At 41.1% G+C, this 19,796-nt stretch overlaps 1 protein-coding gene and 1 long non-coding RNA gene across 2 annotated transcripts in view; one reads left to right on the top strand and one right to left on the bottom strand.

Annotated features, from left to right (window-relative positions):
• The window catches only part of PACRG (parkin coregulated), a 510,981-nt gene that overhangs the window by 79,382 nt on the left and 411,803 nt on the right, over nucleotides 1–19,796 (bottom strand). The window lies entirely within an intron of this gene.
• Nucleotides 2,386–17,828, top strand: LOC122490165. Its single transcript, XR_006299104.1, has 2 exons — nucleotides 2,386–3,473; nucleotides 15,443–17,828. It is a non-coding gene; the product is annotated as an uncharacterized LOC122490165 (long non-coding RNA).

Genomic DNA, 19,796 nt, shown 5'->3' with positions numbered 1-19,796 from the left:
TTAACTACTCAGGCAACAGCAGATGTTGGCGAGGATGCGGAGAAAAAGGATCTCTTTTGCACTGGTGGGAATGCAAACTGGTACAGCCATTCTGGAAAACAGAATTTTTTTTCCCTTAAAAAATTAAAAATAGAACTACCCTATGACCCAGCAATTGCACTACTAGGTATTTATCCATGGGATACAGGTATGCTGTTTCAAAGGGGCACATGCACCTGGCCCATGCTTATAGCAGCACTATCGACAATAGCCAAAGTATGGAAAGAGCCCAAATGTCTATCAAGGGATGAATGGATAAAGAAGATGTGGTATATATACACAATGGAGTATTACTCGGCAATCAAAAAGAATGAAATCTTGCCTTTTGCAACTACGTGGATGGAACCAGAGGGTATTATGCTAAGGTCAGCCAGAGAAAGACAAATATCATATGACTTCATTCATATGAGGATTTTAAGACACAGAAAAGATGGAACACAAGGGAAGGGAAGCAAAAATAATATAAAAACAGGGAGGGGGACAAAACATAAAAGACTGTTAAATATGGAGAACTGGATGGATTGTGGGAGGGGGGATGGGCTAAATGGGTAAAGGGCATTAAGGAATCTACCCCTGAAATCATTGTTGGACTATATGCTAACTAACTTGGATGTAAGTTTAAAAAAAAATAATTAATTAATTAAAATTAAAAAATGGGGATAATAATGAATCTTACTTTTTGGGGAAGATTGAGTAAAATAATCCAGGTAAGCCTTTAGGATGATAGTTGGCACTTGGTAAACACCCAGTATATTTTAACCATTATTAGTAATGACAATAATGGCATTCCAGATACTATTTGTAACATTTATATGCAATCATCAACATTTAACTTCTCTGGATATTCTGTTAAGAAATATAATGAAAGAAAAGATATGCAAATGTGTACCTCCAAATCACACCTATGTTTGGAACTTTCAAAAACTGTCCTGTGGGTTTTTTTTTTTTTTTTAATTTTTTTTTCAACGTTTATTTATTTTTGGGACAGAGAGAGACAGAGCATGAACCGGGGTAGGGGCAGAGAGAGAGGGAGACACAGAATCGGAAACAGGCTCCAGGCTCCGAGCCATCAGCCCAGAGCCCGACGCGGGGCTCGAACTCACGGACCGCGAGATCGTGACCTGGCTGAAGTCGGACGCTTAACCGACTGCGCCACCCAGGCGCCCCTGTCCTGTGGTTTTAAGTGCTGGACGCAATTTCTGTATTTAAGTCAGGGTATGATATATTATAGAGAATCTGTGGTACTCTGTGAGTTTCATAACCACCATCTTTTCCTACATTATTTCTGCTGCTTTAAAGCTGGGCTTTCAAGCTTACATTCCTCTCCTGTTCTGGAGTCTCCTGTGGTGGAGGGACGAGGGTAAATCATGAATCTCCACCTGGGTCCCACTCGTGCTAACTTAGCAGCGAGCCTGGGTGCCCTGGCACCAGGGCTGAGCACCGAGGACCACAACTCCTGGATAAAGGAGGTAATGTCCGAGAAAGCCCATAGAAAGTGCTCTCCAAACATAGGAGCTATGATGATAAAGGCGCAGCCTTGCCTCTCCTTCCTGCACGTCCCACCCAGTCCCCGGTACTGGCTCCGTCTGCGGCAGAAGATATGCAATTCGCTCTGCATATGTTTCGAGCTCTTTCTGTGCCCATCTCTCATCTAGATATCACAGTGAAAAGACAGAATCCTTGACCAGAATGGGGCTCACCCTCTAGAGCAGGGGAGAGGTAATAAGCTAATAGTTGACAATGATTTGATTACAAATAGTCATGTGAAGGAGAATAAAGCAAGGGAAGGGATAGAGTCCCTGGGAAGAAAGAAGAGCTGCTTTTCCATAGGATGGTCTGTAGAGGCCATTTGGGGATGGCTATTTGGACAGAGATCTGAACAACGGTGTGCACCTTGGGAAGGGCTGGGAGAAGGAGGGTCCAGGCCAAAAGTCTAAATCATAATTAGCTTGAGTAGGAAATTACCTGGGTGTTTCTGAGGAGCAGGGAAAAGGCCAGCGTGTGTGGGATGCAGGGAGTGAGGCAGAGAGCAGTGGGGAGCAAGGCCGCACAGGCTGGCAGAGTTGGAGGCGCCCTTTGGGGATGCAGGTTTTATCTGAGAGCAACAAGAAGCCACGGGGAAGTATTCAAGCGAGGGAGTGGTGCCACGTGACTTATGTGTTAAAAATGTAACCCTGGAGGGGCTCCTGGGTGGCTCATTGGGTTAAGCATCTGACTCTTGATCTCAGCTCAGGTCTTGATCTTAGGGTTGTGAGTTCAAGCCCCACATTGGGCTCCATGCTGGGCATGAAGCCTGCTTAAACAAAACAAAACAAAACAAAACAAAACAACAGTAGCCCTGGATGTTATGTGGAGAATAGACTTTCAAGCATTAAGAGTGGAAGCAAGGAGAGACTCGAATGCTCCTGCAGAAGCCTAGTCAAGGCTGTGGAGGCTTGGGAAGCTATGTCTGTCTGAGTGGAGTGTGAAGTGACTGGCTTCAGGATATGTTTTGAGGAGAGCATCACAAGGCTTGCTGATGGTCTGGGGTGCCACTTGAGGACAGAGGAGAGTGAAGGATGATGTTTAGGGTTATGGCCAACCTGGTGTCATTGACCGAGATGGAAATTTGGGGGAGAGATAAAGAGTTGTATGCCAGAAGTCATGTTTGAATTGTCTATTTAGATAGCCAAACAGGTGAAATGAGTAGGCAGGTGTTTCTACAAATAGAGAGATGGTTAGGGCTGAGCATACACATCATCAATTCAGTCATCTGTATATAAAGTGGTTTAAAACTGTGAACTAGAACAGAGTTGCACAACATAACAGGCACTATTTTGTACCAGGTAAGTGTCTATTGGGAAAGGTTGTTCTTTGCATTGTAGGATGTCTATAGCTGCATCGCTGGCCTTGACACCCTACATGCCCATAGCATTTCCTAAAGCTGTGACAAAACTGTCTCCAGAGATTGCCAGGTGACCTCCATAGGGAGAGTTGTGGCAAGGTACAGCTGGAGAAGAGAGATGGCCTGAGCCGGAGCCCCCATGGCCTGTGGAGCAGAGGAGCCAGCACAGGGTAGGGGGCAACCAGTGAGCTGGCAGAGAGGGGACACTGGGAGCCTGTGTCATAGCAGCTGGACTGGTTACAGTCATTGAGAATTTGAGTAAGATGAGGAAAAAGCACTGACCACTGGGGTTGGCAAGATGGAGAGTCTCAGGGACTTAACAAGACAAATCTTAATGTGATGGAGGGGACAAAGAGCCATTGACTGGGTGATGATGAAGTGGGGCGGGTGTGGAGACATGACATAGGAAGCATGGTCAGCCTTTTGGAGGAGTTTTGGTGAAGAGAAAAACAGAGAAATGGTGTGATGAAGAAAATGGAGAATGTGGGTAGGAAGGAATTTTTTAAACATGCACTGGAGAGTGGAATCATTACAGAAATGAAGTCCTTGGGTAGGTGGGAGAGGGTGCGTTTCAGGACTTGAGGGGCTGACTTTAGATAACTGCACCAGGGCACTGTGTTGTATTAGGATGGGATGCCGGATATATGGGTGCAGATGTAGGTAAGTTGGTATATGTTTTGCTGGGAAGGTGTGTTAGTTCGTGCGCGATGCTTCTGTTTTCTTAGGAAAATAAGAAGCTAATTTATTAACAAAGGAGGAATGAAATAGTTGCCGAAGAAAGGGCAAATATGCATTCCCTAGGAATAGGCAGGCAGCGTGTTGCCTGTCTGAGCTGTATGGTTCTGGGCTTTGGATCACAGGTTTGCTCTATGGTTGGGCTTCTCCCTGCACCCAGGCCTTCTTGTTGGGGCTCTGATATCCACCTAGACCTGCCCACACTCTCCGACCCACTCCTGTCTCCTCTCTTTTCAGGCTGAACTCCTGGTGTAGGTGGGTGGATTTCTTGAGTCTGAGTCACCATTCGGAGCCTTTCTGGCATTATACCTAGAGCCCTAGGGCTGCACCCCTAGATTCTGCAGGGAGGCTAAGCCCTCACTTAGCTCACCCTCCACTGCTAGCCTGAGTCTACCCCGTTGCACAGGTGCCCTCATCCCTCCCAGTCCCATTAGGACTTGGAGGAAGTTTTGAGTGAAAATTGGGAAGATTCAGGTTTGTAAAGGCATGTTAGTGGAGTACTAATGGGTCTTTTAAAGCTCCTCATGGGGAACAAAATTCTGTAGATACAGCACATATAAATGATCATTGTTTTTATATGGATTATTCAAGGATTTAATTAGATGAGGAAAGTCGAAAGCAAGCAGATCAAATACTGTAAAGTGCCAGTGCTGGTTAGTAACAGCAGAGCCTTAAAGAATAGGTTGTGTTGTTCTTGGAAGATGGTGCCCTGAGAGTAAAAATAATTAAAATAAGTTGGACTGCAAAGGGAGGAAAAGTATAGCAACATTGCCAGTCATGAGTTTTACATTCTTACAATATTATCACTGCATAGTGTATGCTTGTGTGTATCTATGTGACTGTACGTATGTGTACGTGTGTGCGTGTCTGTGTGTATAAACAGAGGATGGTGGAGGGTGGGTGGGTTTGTTCGTGGAGGGATCTTTGTTCTTTATTTTTTAGTTTTATTTGTTTTATTTTATTTTATATGGAGAGGGCACAAGTGGGGGAGAGATGCAGAGGGGGAGAGAGAGAGAATCCTAAGCAGGCTCCACCCTCAGTGCAGAGCCCAACACGGAGCTCAATCCCATGACCCTGGGATCATGACCTGAGCCGAAACCAAGAGTCAGACGCTCAACCGAATGAGCCACCCAGGTGCCCCTGTGGAGGGATATTTGAAGTGGTAAGACTTAACTTTGATTTTCTTAAGCCATCAGGTTCTAATTTATGTTTTACATTTCTTCTTGTATTTCTCATCTAGCCCAGCTCTACATTGAGTTTCCAAGCATTTATAAATATTTCCCATAAAAATATTGCCTTTGTTCCTCTTAGTTTTATACCCCCCCCCCCTTTTTCTTGATGGCAGTGCTATGAATCCGATGATGCCAAATCTCTTTTGCCCCATTCTCCATCAGGCTTTGGTACAAGTTCTTCTGCTTCAGGCTCCTTGACCATGTGAAAGTCCTCCCGCCTCCAGCTATCACCCACATTCTCTCCCCTTGGGGAAGAGATACCTCTTTGCTGCTCCCAACATTAGTCTCCGCATTGTCTCCAGTGTCCTTTTCCTTTAATGCAAGTGGACAGGAAACTGGTTCTGTATACTTTTATAGGAGTTGGCTCTCTTGTCTCCAGTTAAATGTTGGGGGTCTCCAGGATCCTACCAGTGACCATTTTTTCTTAATTTCTTTGTGATCTCATTACTAACACAACCATGCAGGTGGTTGTCTTTCCAGCCCAGGTCTCTCATAAATATCTCTAAGACATATATTCTATTTTTCTTGTTGGCTGTGTCCACCTTGAGGTACCATAAGCATCATAAACTCAACATACCTAAAACTAAGGTCGTCATATTTCCTCATTCTTTTTCTGAATTTAGTACTTGGTTAATGGCATTAGTACTTAGTCAAGGAAAGTGGATCTACTAAAATTGACTCCAGAGGAGACAGAAAACAGACTAATAGCAATGGCTGATGTTACCAAAGCTATTAATATATTACATTTATTTATTTATTTATTTATTTATTTATTTATTTATTTATAGTTTTTGGGAAAGTGCAAGTGGGAGGGATGCAGAGGATCCGAAGTGGGTTTTGCACTGACAGGCTGACAGCAGCGAGCCTGATGTGGGGCTCTAACTCATGAACAGCAAGATCATGACCTGAGCCATAGTTGGATGCTCAGCTGACTGAGCTACAGAGGTGCCCCAATAAATGACCTTTAAAAATATGCCATGCCTAGATGGGTTTAGAAATGAATTAATTCAACTTTCCATGGAATTACTATTCCCCATAAACTCTATTAAAAGGAAGAAGCTTCCATAATTTTTTCTTTTAAATGATCATAGCATACCGCTGAGACCAAAACTTGACAGAATACCTTTAACTTAGATAATTATTCCATTACACAATTTTAGTAATTATTAAAGAGATATGGTAATGTATTAGAAAAACACACCACAACCTAAGTGGCATTTATTTCCTGAATATATAGGTGGACCCATAAAAAATTTATAAAGGGGTCAAATGAATACACAGTAGTAAAAGTTAAAGGAGGCAAATTAGGTAAGTCATATAGGAGATATCAAAAGAGGCATTTTGAAAACACTGACATTCATTTCTCATGTTAAAAACTTTTTGGATAAGGATTGATAAATACTTTTAAGTCAGCATTAGGCTTAATGGTAAAACACTAAAAATATTCCTAGTAAAATGTAAAACAAGACAAGAATGTTGACCATTGCTACAACTATTTAAAATTATTAGTGAAATTTTAGGCAATGACGTTAAACAAGAGAAATAAATAAAAATATTAGAAGGAAGAGTTATGCCATATTTTGTAGATTTTGTGACTAATAACTAGAAAATATAAAGTGAATCACCTGAAAAACTATTATAAATAAGAGAATTCAGTAAGATTGCAAATATACATACTACAGTTGCAGTATGTATAAAGAATAATATAAATAATAATTGATGGGAAAGTACAGTAACAAAAAATGGAAGGAAGCAAGTCATTTATAATAGCAAAACAAAGATAATGAAACAGAAAATGATAAAATACCTATGAATGAATTGAAAAGGAGATGTATAAAGTTATATAAAGAAAGCTATACAACTCTATTGAAGGACTTAAAGGAAGGCTTGAATATATAATACTTGAAGTGTAACAAGTCCATTTGGAGTGTCCGATAGATTCAATGGGGCTTTTTATGGGCAGTTGGAAAATCTAGCTTTCTTATGAGAAGAAAAAAATAAGGAAACATAAACATGTGAGAATAGCCTGCCAGATTCTGGAAAGAAGGTAAATGAATAGCGACTGGCTGCAGAAAATATTAAAACTCTGCTGTCCAATTTGGTGGCCACAAGCCACATCTGGCTTTTTGAAGTACACATTAATTAAAAATAAATAAAATAAAAAAATTCTGCTTCTCAGTCAAACTAACAACATTTCAAAAACTCCGTGTGATGAATGGCTTACTATACTGAATAGAAAAGCAGAGAACGTTTCAAAGGTTCTATTGGACACTGCTCTATTAAAACATATTATTTAACTTTAATGATGAAAACAGTTTGGAACTGGAGAGGAAACGGTTAGGAAGAGACCTGAGTCCATAATCCAAATAATGTGGAAATTTGTAGATTGTGATAAAGGCTGCTTTTCAAAGGTGAAGAAAAGAGAGGCTATTTTTTAGGTGATGTTGGGACAACTGACTAACCATTTGAAAAAATATATGGCTGGATCTTTATCTCTTTATATACACCAATATAAATTCCAGATAGAACAGAGATATAAAATGTACAGACAGAACAAACAAAACCTCTAATGTTCTAGAAGAAAAGATCAGTGCATTTATTTATAAACTTGAAGTGGGGATATTTGCAATTGCATATAGTTGGCATAAAGCTAATTTACAAAAATCTCCTAAAAATCAATAAGAAAAAGACAACCAAAACAACAGAAAAAAGAAAGTAAATAGGGACTCTGTATGAAAATTAATATGTATGTCTAGTAATCATATGAAAAGATACTCAATCTCGGTCACTGAGGAAGGAACACCCTAAATATTTTAGTGTACATTCCCTGCAAACAAGGACATTCTCCTACATAGCCACAACACAAACACTGCAACCAGAAAACTAATATTGATATGTTAATACCACCTAATCTGCAACTCCATCCAAATTTTGCCAATTGTCCCACTGACATTCTTTACAGCAAAAGGCTCCAATCCAGGATCATGTGTCCTATTTAGTTGTGACGCCTCTTCATTCTCTATCTGGAACAGTTTTTTCCCCCTTGACTTTCATGCCCTTGATATTTTTAAAGATTACAGGCCAGTTACTCTATAGAATGTTCCTCAGGGTGAGTTTGTCTGATATTTCCTAATGATTAAATTCAGATTTTATATTTTGGCAAGGATGTCACATTGCATTCTATCAGGTGGCATATGATTTCGATCTGTCCCCTTATTGGTCATGTAAACTTTGATGTTTTGATTTAGGTTATGCCTGCCAAGCATCTCCATGATAAAATTGCCCTTCTTCCCTTGTAATCAACAAGCATCTTGTAAACAGATGCTATGAGACTATGTATATCAAGTTCCCTGTCAAACTTTTATTTATCTATTTATTTATATTCATGGATTCATCCAATTCCTAATCTCTTCAATGGCTTATACTCCATTTTACTACCATTATTTATTTTGATGCTCCAATTGTTCCTGGATTGGACATTGGGGCCCTTTTAAATTGCCATCTGTGTCTGTTGCACATGTCCCATTTTTCTTTAAGTCCTTCCTTATCTTCCTTCTTCCTTCCTTCTTCCCTCTCTCCCTCCCTCCTTCCTTCCCTCTATAGCTATTTCAGGCTCATCTTGTACTTTCCCTGCCTTAGTCCTGGAATCCACCATTTCTCCAAGAAGGATTCGTTCCTTTTTGGAAAGAATGGTATTTAGAAACCAGAATCTAGGCACTAGTTGTGCTCATTGCTTTTGGGGTGCCACTATTCCCAGCCTCTCAGTGGACAGAACTATACCTACACACAGATAACTACACTACAACCAGACTTATTTCTACACACACACACACACACACACACACACACACACACACAAGTCCACACCAATGTTTCTAATTCTAATCCTACACCACAGGATATGTTCTAATTTTCTATCTTTCCAGATATGTACCTCCCTTGGCTCCTGTTATCCTTTTTATATTTAGTTATTTGATCTACCTCTGCATGTAACCAATCTCCCACTGTCATCATTGCCCTGCACCCCTCTCCCATCTTGGTGCATGTGAATATCTCTTCACTATTCAGACTCTGACACCCCTTGACCATGGCAGGTGAACACTGATTGTGCTGGGCACCACCTAGTGGTTTGGACAAATTATTGGAAGAGGAAGAACTTCCTATCCCACACCCCCTGTTTGTTTATGTCTCTAGTTCCCAACCAAGCTTGAGAGGACTGCAAAACCAAGAGGCTCAAACATTTCAACTGCTTACACACAGCAATTCATTCTGAGGGAAAGAAACCTGGAAACCATCTTTTATTGTAGTAGATATCCATACAAAGCAAAATGTTTTGATGAGTCATTTTATTATGTGCCATTGATGTAAATACTGAAAGTCACAGTATTCGTTCTTGTCCAAAGAGTTTTTTTTTAAGTTCCATTATATAGACCTGTGCCTAGATTTAAGTTATAAAAATACTCAATCAAACATGGTAAAGTTCTAAATTCTCATGAAAAAACTTGTGAATGTCAGCTTTACATTTTTGATGGCTAGGATAAGAAAGAACATTTTGTTCACCATGATACGTTTTAAAACAATTATTTAGATTGACTTCAAGTGTCTGCTCCTTTAATCTATCAAACAGCAACTCTATTGCATGGAAAATATTACTGGAAGCCAGCATTAATATTTTCACTAAGCTAAGGAAGGGGAGTACACAGGATTATGAAATGTCCCTGGTGCGATGTGAGGTAGTTGCATAATTTGTACATGAACATTAAAGAATCACCACATTGCCTGGGGAAGAATTTTTACTCTGTCAAAAAAAGGTCAACTTTAAGTGTTGCTGTCATAATGACAGTGTTAAGAGCCAAAGGGATTTTTTTTAAAGAGAGAAAGTTTCTGTGATTAGAACCTATCATACAAGCCTAAGGAAAAAAAAAAATTAGTATCATCAAACAAGGCTCTCGCGAAGTAACAAAGGGTTTAATTAAGTTAGTATTCCTTGAAGAAAGGCATTTTTACAGTTTCAAAACTTTAGTTTCATTTACATCCTGATTAGTTAGATAGGGTATGGGACTGCCCAGGATGAGGAGAGTTGACCAGGTCAACATTTGGACTCCTGAAACAAAATGCCTTCTCTTCCCCCTAAACATGGCTATTCAATGACTTAAATAGTTTGCAATGTCTTATTTAGTATGTCCTGTATTTGGCATTATTCTAAGAGGGGAATTCTTTAAAAACTCAGTGTTGTATCACTCAGTACAAACTGGGTACACTATGAACTAATACTGTTTCATTTCAGCATAAACAAGGGGAACAGGTACATGAATTTAATTGAGAGTCTACTCCTAGCTTGAATCCAGACATTTAATGGCTGCTTTAATGTGCCTTAATTCAGTCTCCTCGACATACCTCTGCAGTAGACATCATCCATGGGTTGTGGAAGAGAGAACTAAGGCTCAGAGTTTATTGTTGACAGCAGCAAAAGTGGCTGCACCTGGTGGGGCCCTGACCTTCTGAGCCCATGTCTAGCTTACTCTCCACTTTGGTGGTCTCTGCTTTATTCTTTTTTTTAAGTTTATTTATTTATTTTGAGGAAGGGGGGGAGAGAAAGAGAGAGGAGAGAGACAGGGACAAGGAGAGGATAGAGAGAATCCCAAGCAGGCTCTGCACTGTCAGCACAGAGCCTGATGTGGGGCTTGAACCCATGAACCATGAGATCATGACCTGATCCAAAGTCAAGAGTTGGATGTTTAACTGACTGAGCCACCTAGACACCCTGTGTCTGCTTTATTCCTGATGGGGATATTTTTAAATTTTATATATATATATATATATATATATATATATATATATATATATATATCATATTTTGTCCTCACATTCAACAGTAATTGTAGACTACTAAGTACTTGGCACTGTATTACATTTTATTTTTATTTTTTTATTTAAAAAAAATTTTTTTAACATTTATTTATTTATTTATTTATTTTTTTAAATTTTTTTTTCAACGTTTATTTATTTTTGGGACAGAGAGAGACAGAGCATGAACGGGGGAGGGGCAGAGAGAGAGGGAGACACAGAATCGGAAACAGGCTCCAGGCTCCGAGCCATCAGCCCAGAGCCCGACGCGGGGCTCGAACTCATGGACTGCAAGATTGTGACCTGGCTGAAGTCGGACGCTTAACCGACTGCGCCACCCAGGCGCCCCAACATTTATTTATTTTTGAGACAGAGAGAGACAGAGCATGAACGGGGAGGGTCAGAGAGAGAGGGAGACACAGAATGGGAAGCAGGCTCCAGGCTCTGAGCCATCAGCCCAGAGCCCGATGCGGGGCTCGAACTCTCGGACCGTGAGATCGTGACCTGAACCGAAGTCGGACGCTTAACCGACGGAGCCACCCAGGCACCCCAGCACTGTATTACATTTTAGAAGGATACTGTGCATTGTGGAAAGGATAGAAACTTGGTATAAAAATATCTAAACTTCTTTAATAGTTCTAGGAATACTTGAAAAGGAATGTATATGGATTACAGACAAAGTCCATTGAAGAGGAGCAAATTAAGATATTATGCTGGCCTTCTTTTTATATTCTCAGTATACTTGCCTGTTTACTCTTCTGACTGATATGTTACCTTTAATAGTATTTAAAAATATATATATGGAATAATAAGCTATGACTTTCATGGGCATCACACATTTCACAGCAATAATGATCCTTATGAAGATGTTGGCCAGCAGATAAATTAAAGCATTCGGTTGAGAACTGAGGTCCCTCTATAGGCACAGTCTGATGATCTTACAGACTTTTAGGTGGCTTGGCTCAAGGACTGCATACATTGTGGAATAGAATGTTGATTTAATAGATTGTCTCAGCCTTGTTTTACTGCTGAGTCACAATGGCGTTTTCAAGAAAAATTAAAAATGTAAAAAAAAAAAAAAGAAAAATTAAAAATGTGAAACTATACATTTGTGTGTTACAGACATATGGAATAACCTCGAACAATTTTCAGTCGTGAATTTACAATGTCATCTTTCCTTTGTGTCATATGCTTCCTATCAAATTATGGTTTGAATGTGTGGGGGCCTTGTTCAAGTATTAACTAGGGTGATGTATGTTTATTTCATGCATTATGTAAAAAAAATCAATATGAAGGAAATTAAAAATCTCAGTAGAGTCATAATATTACTCTAAAATAAACATTATGTAGTAGTTGTCTCATTTTGTGCTATCCTCATCTGTGAAATTAGGTAATCCCTGTACCAGAACCTGTCAATACTAACAAGTATTTGTTGTGTACCATTCCATCTCTACTCTATACCCAACAATTCACTGTAGTGTGTGTGTGTGTGTGTGTGTGTGTGTGTGTGTGTGTGTGTTTACTATAGATTTAGGAAATGATCAATGACAAATAAAATGCTAGACCAACTCACAACTACTATCAACCTTACCCACCAAAATCTATCTTCTGGTTCCTTCTCAAAGTTCCACCTTCACAGTGAGGTGGGTTGTCACATTGATACTGTTTAGATCTCCTTCAGCTACTCTTTATTAAGGCTACTGACAAATTTGGATGATAAGATGCTCTATTTCAGGGCCACTCATCACACTTGCTGATAAACGCTAACAATAGTTCACTGTGTACTTCCTTCACTAAATTCACCCAACTCCTTGTCAACAGGGAAACGTGTCAGAAAAATGTACCTACTATTGCTCACAACCTTATTTAGTAAATGCACTTGAGCCCCAGGCTATAGATTACTTTGACTTGTGCTTCTATTTGTAGCTACTCACAGACATAGCTTGTCTATCCACCCCTGTTAGATCTTTTAAAGAAAGCCTAACACAAAAGAGGAAAATTGGAATAAATTAGGAGAAAAATATCCTCTCATGTTCGCTAACGCATTTTTCTGCTTAATAATCTCACGTTAGACATTAGATAAATGTTTTCGGTAGAAAGTGCTTTTATTTCTTTTTCTCTTACAAGCGTTGTAATATCAATTCTAAGAGATGTTAATTCACACAGTGCAAGGTGGATATTTACATTAAGGAAATACATGTCCAGAACTGTTCCTTTCTTAAAATTAGCTCATATTTTATTTCACAGAAAGAAAAAAATATATATACATTTGGATTGTAAGTAATATTTTAGCATTCTTTTTGGGAGTCACTGCACTAAAATCCTAGAGAGCTATGCCAAAAAGATGAAATCCTAAGGTAGGATCGGCCAGAGCAGTTCAAAAACCAAGAGCATGTCAAAAACCAGCTAAACAAAATGTATATTTATTTGTTATTTCATTTCTGTACTTTTTATTGACAACTGATTAATATAGAGAAAATTCTAATTTTAACATAACAATCTAACAATTTTTTTTTAAATGACACTTAGCTTCCATTTTGATCTCTGCTACTTTCCTTTTCCTGATTTGTATACTGTTAAAAACCACCATTATCACCATTATCTTTAGCCTTGATGGAATGGAGTCTATTATGTCTTAGGAACAGGAAAAAAAAAGATAAAAAAAAGAAACAGCTCAGAAATAGCCTATGAATAGAAGTTATCTCAAGTCTTTATGGAGTATTTGCTTTATTTAGCAAATAAAGCAAAAATCAACTTTGGACCAAAGTGTGCAATGTCATCTAGCTTCCTAACAGGGCAATGCCAGTTTAGCTACAGTGGAATTCAAATTGGCTATTAAGTTATGCTCGCATAGACAGTGGCAATATGTTGGACAACTGTGAGGAGAAAACGAAGCACCACTGATGGTCCGTGGCCCCAAAGAGACCATTTCCATATGCTCTCCATCGCCTGACAGCTTTGCAGTCCTATCTCAACTCCTTCTCAGCGACATCCATATGGTAGATACAGATTGAGAGCTTGCCTTTTCTAAGACAGTCAGGTCTCACTTGGTATTCTATTGCACTGAATACTGGTGAACAGTGATTCATAATTTTATTGCAAAAATAAGATTATGAGTACTAGGTCCTTCCACTGTCTTCAAAGAGACAGTTATGGATCCTGGCCATCTTATCTTTTCATGTTATAGAAGGAAATTAGTTGCGTGCATTGTAATCTGATCTGAATCAGGTTACCATCTATGCGTTATGTAGCGAGGAGCCAGAAAATAAGAAAAATATATATAACGGGGCTTGCACATCATTGTTTCAAGGTGCTGGTCTCACACATACGCAGAGGGAGTTGAATTTAGTGGAAGTGGCAGGTATATAATGGAGCAAATGTGAACAAAGGATTCTTCTGAGAATGACAAGTAATTTTGGAATTTCTTGAAGTTTATTTATGTTTAAAATTTTAAGCCTTACACATTCATGGCTTTGTTCACTGAACATTTGTTGTTTTCAGACTCGTGAAACACTGGGCATCACCTGTTCCATCTGGCAAAGACTTAATAAGTAGGCAGCGGTCATTATTTTTATTTCAGCAGAGAGACTAACCACAACCTGAATTATAAAAAAAAGGACAAAGGCACAGAATAATTTCTTAGAAGGAGGGCTTGATCTCTTAGTAGGAGATAAACGCCACTTGGGCAGTAGATCACAAAGGAGTGTGTGTTTTTATGCTACTAAAATTTTTTACATTTAAAGAAATTTCTCATTTTCTACAAAGCTTTTTAAAAGATAGCAAGAACGTTGACAAAGATTTACAATTTATGAAAGAAAAAATGTAAAATCCTAGAGAAATCGTTCAACACAAACCAAACTGTGATGATAGTAAACTCAAACACATAATAACATTTTTTTTTAAAAGCAGTATGGCATTTCACAAATTGAAAATAACAAAAACAGATATTGGCACCTTCTCCCAATGTAACTTCCTAAACTAAGAATTTTATTTTGCATTTCTTTCTTCCAACAGGAATTTGAGATTACGTGTGACTTAGTTTCCTTTTGGGAAACCTAAGAGGCAAGCAGAAATCTCACTCTCGCCCTTAGTTTACCTCCACCTAACAACTCCCCAGGGGCCAAAACATACTGTTCTCTTAAACATTCCTCCAACCCTCTTCCCCCACATCCCCAATTGGCATGCCTTTATATAATCTTTTGCTTTCCTCCATTCTTAGCTCCTGATAACCTGCTGTGACTTTCGGCTCTAGGATCTTCCTATTACCTGGTTGGGTACCTCCCAGTTTCTAGGTCTTTTGTGCATTACAACCCCAGGTTCCCAGTGGAACAGAGGCGTTGGAGAATTTATAATGAAAGAATCTGGGACCTCAACGGTCTCTCTCCCCTATCCATTCCAATGTACAAATATTTCTAGAGGAGAAATAGTTTGAGGCCGACTTATGTTAACAGTCCTATCTCCAAATCTTTCTCCAAAAACATGCAAACACAGACCTGGTCTGTGCTCCAGGGCCTATGAGCGTAACCACAAGGAAGAGACTGCCCTTTGGCGATGAGAAACTCCCACACCGACCACAGAATTCAAACCGGGCCTCACTCCATAATTTTAGTTCCTTTGAAGCTCATGATGATTTTCTCAGAAATCACTGTTTGCCACGAAACGGTACGCTCGGTTCGATTTGCGTGCATCTATTTTCTCTTTACAGGGACTAATTAGCGCACGATCACATCCTACTCAGGTACCAACGCCTTCAACAACTGCATCCCCTCCGCGATCCCCGCAGCTTTGCCTAGATGTGCCCCGCATCGCAGGTGCATTACCCAGGAAGAGCTCGTCGGGGCAGCACCTGACAGGTAACTTCGCTGTTTTAGTTTCGAAGTCATTAGTCTTACGAAGCTGCGAGAGCACAACGGCGCTGACGCACTGCCCACGGCCTTTCCTGAGGAGCTGGCGACACCGCGGATGTGAACGAGCCCAGAGTTTGCTACTCTTGTCCCCTGGACTCAGAAGGAGCGGAATTCTCTCTTCCTCCAGGGCACTCCGGGCCAGATGCACACCGGGGCGGGTGTTACTCGAGCTAACGAACTACAGGAGGAAAAGCAGCAACCACAAACTCGGGGCAAACCAAGCTTCTTATCAGAAGAAATCTTCAGAAATGATGGGTTTGATCCACAGCGACGGCGCTTCCTTCACCTCGGACTGCTTAAGTAAAGCAGTTTGAGCCCAGTGACAACTGTGACAGGCGGGGAAGGATCTCCCTGCTTTGTGGCTCTCAGCTGTGTCAAGCAGGAGCCTCGGGCCCCAGGGCGTATGTGTGGATCCCCAGGGGGCCTCAACACTCTGTGGCTCCCCAGACTCTCACTTTTGGAGATGCCCTCCATGCCCATCAAACAGACCGGAGGTGGAGAGGTGCCCCGGCAATGAACTCTCACAGCCTGGCGTGGGAGCCTGGCCTCCTACCCACTCCTTAGGAATGCTTTATTTATAACCCGATGCAGAAGTACTTACTGAGGCCCAGATAATCTGGCTTTTTTCCCCCCTCAATTATTCATGAGATTTAGGCAAAATTGCTATTTTTTAATTTCATCTTTTTGGTATAAATTACTGAAATCGCAGGCAAAGAATCCATCCAGGATCTGTTTGCTAGAAGCCTCTCTAGGTTAGCTCTGCATCATTACAACTACTTCTCTTTGAACTTTGAGAATGGAGAATCCTGAAAATTTGACAGTTGGTGGCAATTTATGTAACTTGTTCTATTACTGTTGGCAGAATGTGGGAAAACATTGGAATGAAAATCTGAATCTATAATACACACACACACACACACACACACACACACACACACACACGTTTATATGTCTCAACAGCAGCAAAAGACAGACGGGACCATGCTGGGACCAGAGAGGGATCTGTGGTCATTTGCTGAATGGGGCTTACCGCTTAGGCACACTTCGTTTTTATTCCTTAGTTATTAATTAGTGTCTACCTACCAGTGAGTACATGAAACTCTGGCCTGCCTCCCTCCTTCCTCTGTGCCCTCTCACCTGCTACCCTGGCTCTGGTGTCACTGGGGACAGCTCTGGTCACCAGCTTCCTAGCACACACATGTCTCCTGAGCTACAGGAACTACAGACCCAGAAATGTTAATTCCACCCACCTCCCCTTGGCCCGCTGAAATCTCTGTGTGTGCGCTCACCATTCCCTCCGCCGGACACCCCTCTACCTTTGCTGGCTACTCCAACTCTTGCCCTTCAAAGTCCGACGCCAACCCCACCTTGGGAAAGGCTCCGCCATGACTGCCCTACCTAACTCCTCTGCCTCTGACTTCACAGCTTGGCCTCTAGGAGTGTGGCCATGTCCGTCTCACTAAGCCAATGCTCCTTAGTTATCAAGGGGTGGAAATAGCAACTAACCTTTGTAATGAGCTTTGGATATATAAAGCCTTTGCATACGTTTGACCCTTCAGAGACCCCTCAAGGTGGGTTAACATCCCATTTTCCACACATGTAAAGAGAACAGTTCAAGTAGCTGGTCCCAAGTGACACAAGTGATGTGGTGATACTGAGGCTAGGTGAGTCAGATCTCCAGGCTCAGGCACTTATAGGGCATGGTATCCCTCCCCACCCCCCTCTTGAGTGTGGGGTCTTGGCTCGTTCCTCTCTTTCTCCCCCAAGCACCTGTGGCTGTTGGTAAATATTTGTTGAATTGAACTGGGGCAGGGGGTAGATAAGCAAGGGGTCTGTGAGCTGGGTGATCGAATCCCACGTCATGCCTGGAGGTCATAAGGAAACTCTCTTTACACAGCTAGGTCTCCTACAAGCCTCCCGACAAGGGGCTGTTCTCTCTTGTAACAGAAGCACTTGCATTCCTCTGTGGCTCTGTTTCTAAAGAAACCGGGACGTGGATGTATGCCAGCAGATAGCAGGACTGAGAAACACCCCAGTGTGAAACTACTGATATTTGAGATGTCCTGATCCTTTGAAAAATTACATGTACTAATAAGAATTAATAAAACGTATGCATTCCAGTGAAGTATAAAGACAGGTTTATGATGAACTGTTTCTGTAAATTAAAAGTTTTCAAGAATACTGTTAAAGTATTCATTTTTTTCCCATAATGCTGCTTTAAAAATGTTTTCCCATATGGTTCTGTCACTTTAACTTTCCTTATCATTCTTTTACGAACTGTAAGGTAAGAAATAATAAGTGTAGTTTATGGAAAACTCTTGTTCTCCAGAGTGTATGAAAGCCTTGTCATAGGAGGATTAGAAATGTTAAGACAGTACTCAGAGGACAGAGACTGCTGACAGGCGGGGCGCCCATATTCTGCTGATCCAGCCCAGACCCTGGCTTCTGGGAGCTGGAAATGGCCCAGTGCCCGGGTGTGAGGCCGCTCAGGAATGCAGGTGAAGCGGTGTGTACTCCAGTGTCCCAGCACAAGGACACATCACAGGTCGACCAGCCATCCCAGATTTAGCACTGAAAACCCTGCGTCCTGGCAGACTTTTCAGTCTGGAGCAGACCAGGAAAGTTGGCCACCCCATCAAGGTGCTATCCAGAACAAGGATCATGAAAGAATGTTGAAGCTACTGAGGATTTTTAGTGCTCTTTGGTTTACCAATCACTATTATCAGGCCTTCCTCTCGCTTTGAGCAACAAAAGGTTAACATTTGACCTCACTTAGGAAAAAGAGTCTCGCTGCAGTTCTATCAATACATCTGGAATGTCGCTCATGCAATCCAATCCCTTTTCCTCTCCTACTCATGGCTATGTGCTGCTCGGAAAGTATGCGTGAACTCAGAAGTATGTGACACGTGCCCACGTTCATAACCTTGGCGCTTAAAATCCAAGGTTAATGCTATTTGCCTTAGAGTGAGGTCATGCAAATGTTACAGATCATGGAACCAAAAGTCATGTAGACATTGGGACAGTTTGTGTGTGTGTGTGTGTGTGTGTGTGTGTTGGGGAAGAAGGGTCTCATCCTGAGGTGATGCCTGTGTCCTAGTTTCTGACTGCTCCAAGAGAAAAACTCCCTCTTCAGGTGATGCCAAATATTCTAGGGAACTAGCAGGCCTAGGACTTCCCTTTTTCATGGTAGAAGAAAATAAGTCATTTAACTTTTTTCTTATCTTGTAAAATAAAAATTATATGTAGACTCAGATCTGGTATCAGTAGAAGAGTTCTCTGGTTCTCAGTCTTTATCAAAGTAGGTTTCTTCCCTTTCTGCCCTTCCAAGTATAACACTTCTGGTATTATTTTAAAATAAAAAAATAGGGGCGCCTGGGTGGCGCAGTCGGTTGAGCGTCCGACTTCAGCCAGGTCAAGATCTCGCGGTCCGTGAGTTTGAGCCCCGCGTCAGGCTCTGGGCTGATGGCTCAGAGCCTGGAGCCTGTTTCCAATTCTGTGTCTCCCTCTCTCTCTGCCCCTCCCCCATTCATGCTCTGTCTCTCTCTGTCCCAAAAATAAATAAACGTTAAAATAAAAAAATAGACATTGTCATTTTCTGTTCCTTAATGGCCAAATGTTTTATACCCTTAGGCAAGTTTCATAGAAAAATATATATACTCTATGCCACTTAATAATGTCTAAAATGTCTGAAACATTACCTATACAGTAACCTATATTACCTATAATATATATCTATCCCTAAGTGTATATATATGTGTGTATGGGTATATATATCTGTGTGCACGAATGTGTGTATGTACAACTATGTTGTGTGTATGCATACATGCACCTGTGCTTATGTAACAAGCTTAAGAACCACACAGCACAGGGGCGCCTGGGTGGCTCAGTCTGTTGAGAGTATGACTTTGGCTCAGGTCATGACCTCACCCATGTTGGGCTCCGTGCTGACAGCTCAGAGCACGGAGCCTGCTTCGGATTCTGTGTCTCCCTCTCTCTCTGCCCCTCCCCAGCTTGAGCTCTGTCTCTCTCTCAAAAATAAATAAACTTAAAAAAAAAGTAAAAATGATGATAAAAAAGAACCACACAGCACAGTGGTTACCTCTGGGGAGGAGGAGGAAGTAAGCTCTGGAAGGAGTTCCAGGAAGACAGCTT

Source organism: Prionailurus bengalensis, chromosome B2 (genome assembly GCF_016509475.1).
Source record: "Prionailurus bengalensis isolate Pbe53 chromosome B2, Fcat_Pben_1.1_paternal_pri, whole genome shotgun sequence".
Classification (NCBI taxonomy): domain Eukaryota; kingdom Metazoa; phylum Chordata; class Mammalia; order Carnivora; family Felidae; genus Prionailurus; species Prionailurus bengalensis.
This window is presented reverse-complemented; position numbering and strand designations above follow the sequence as displayed.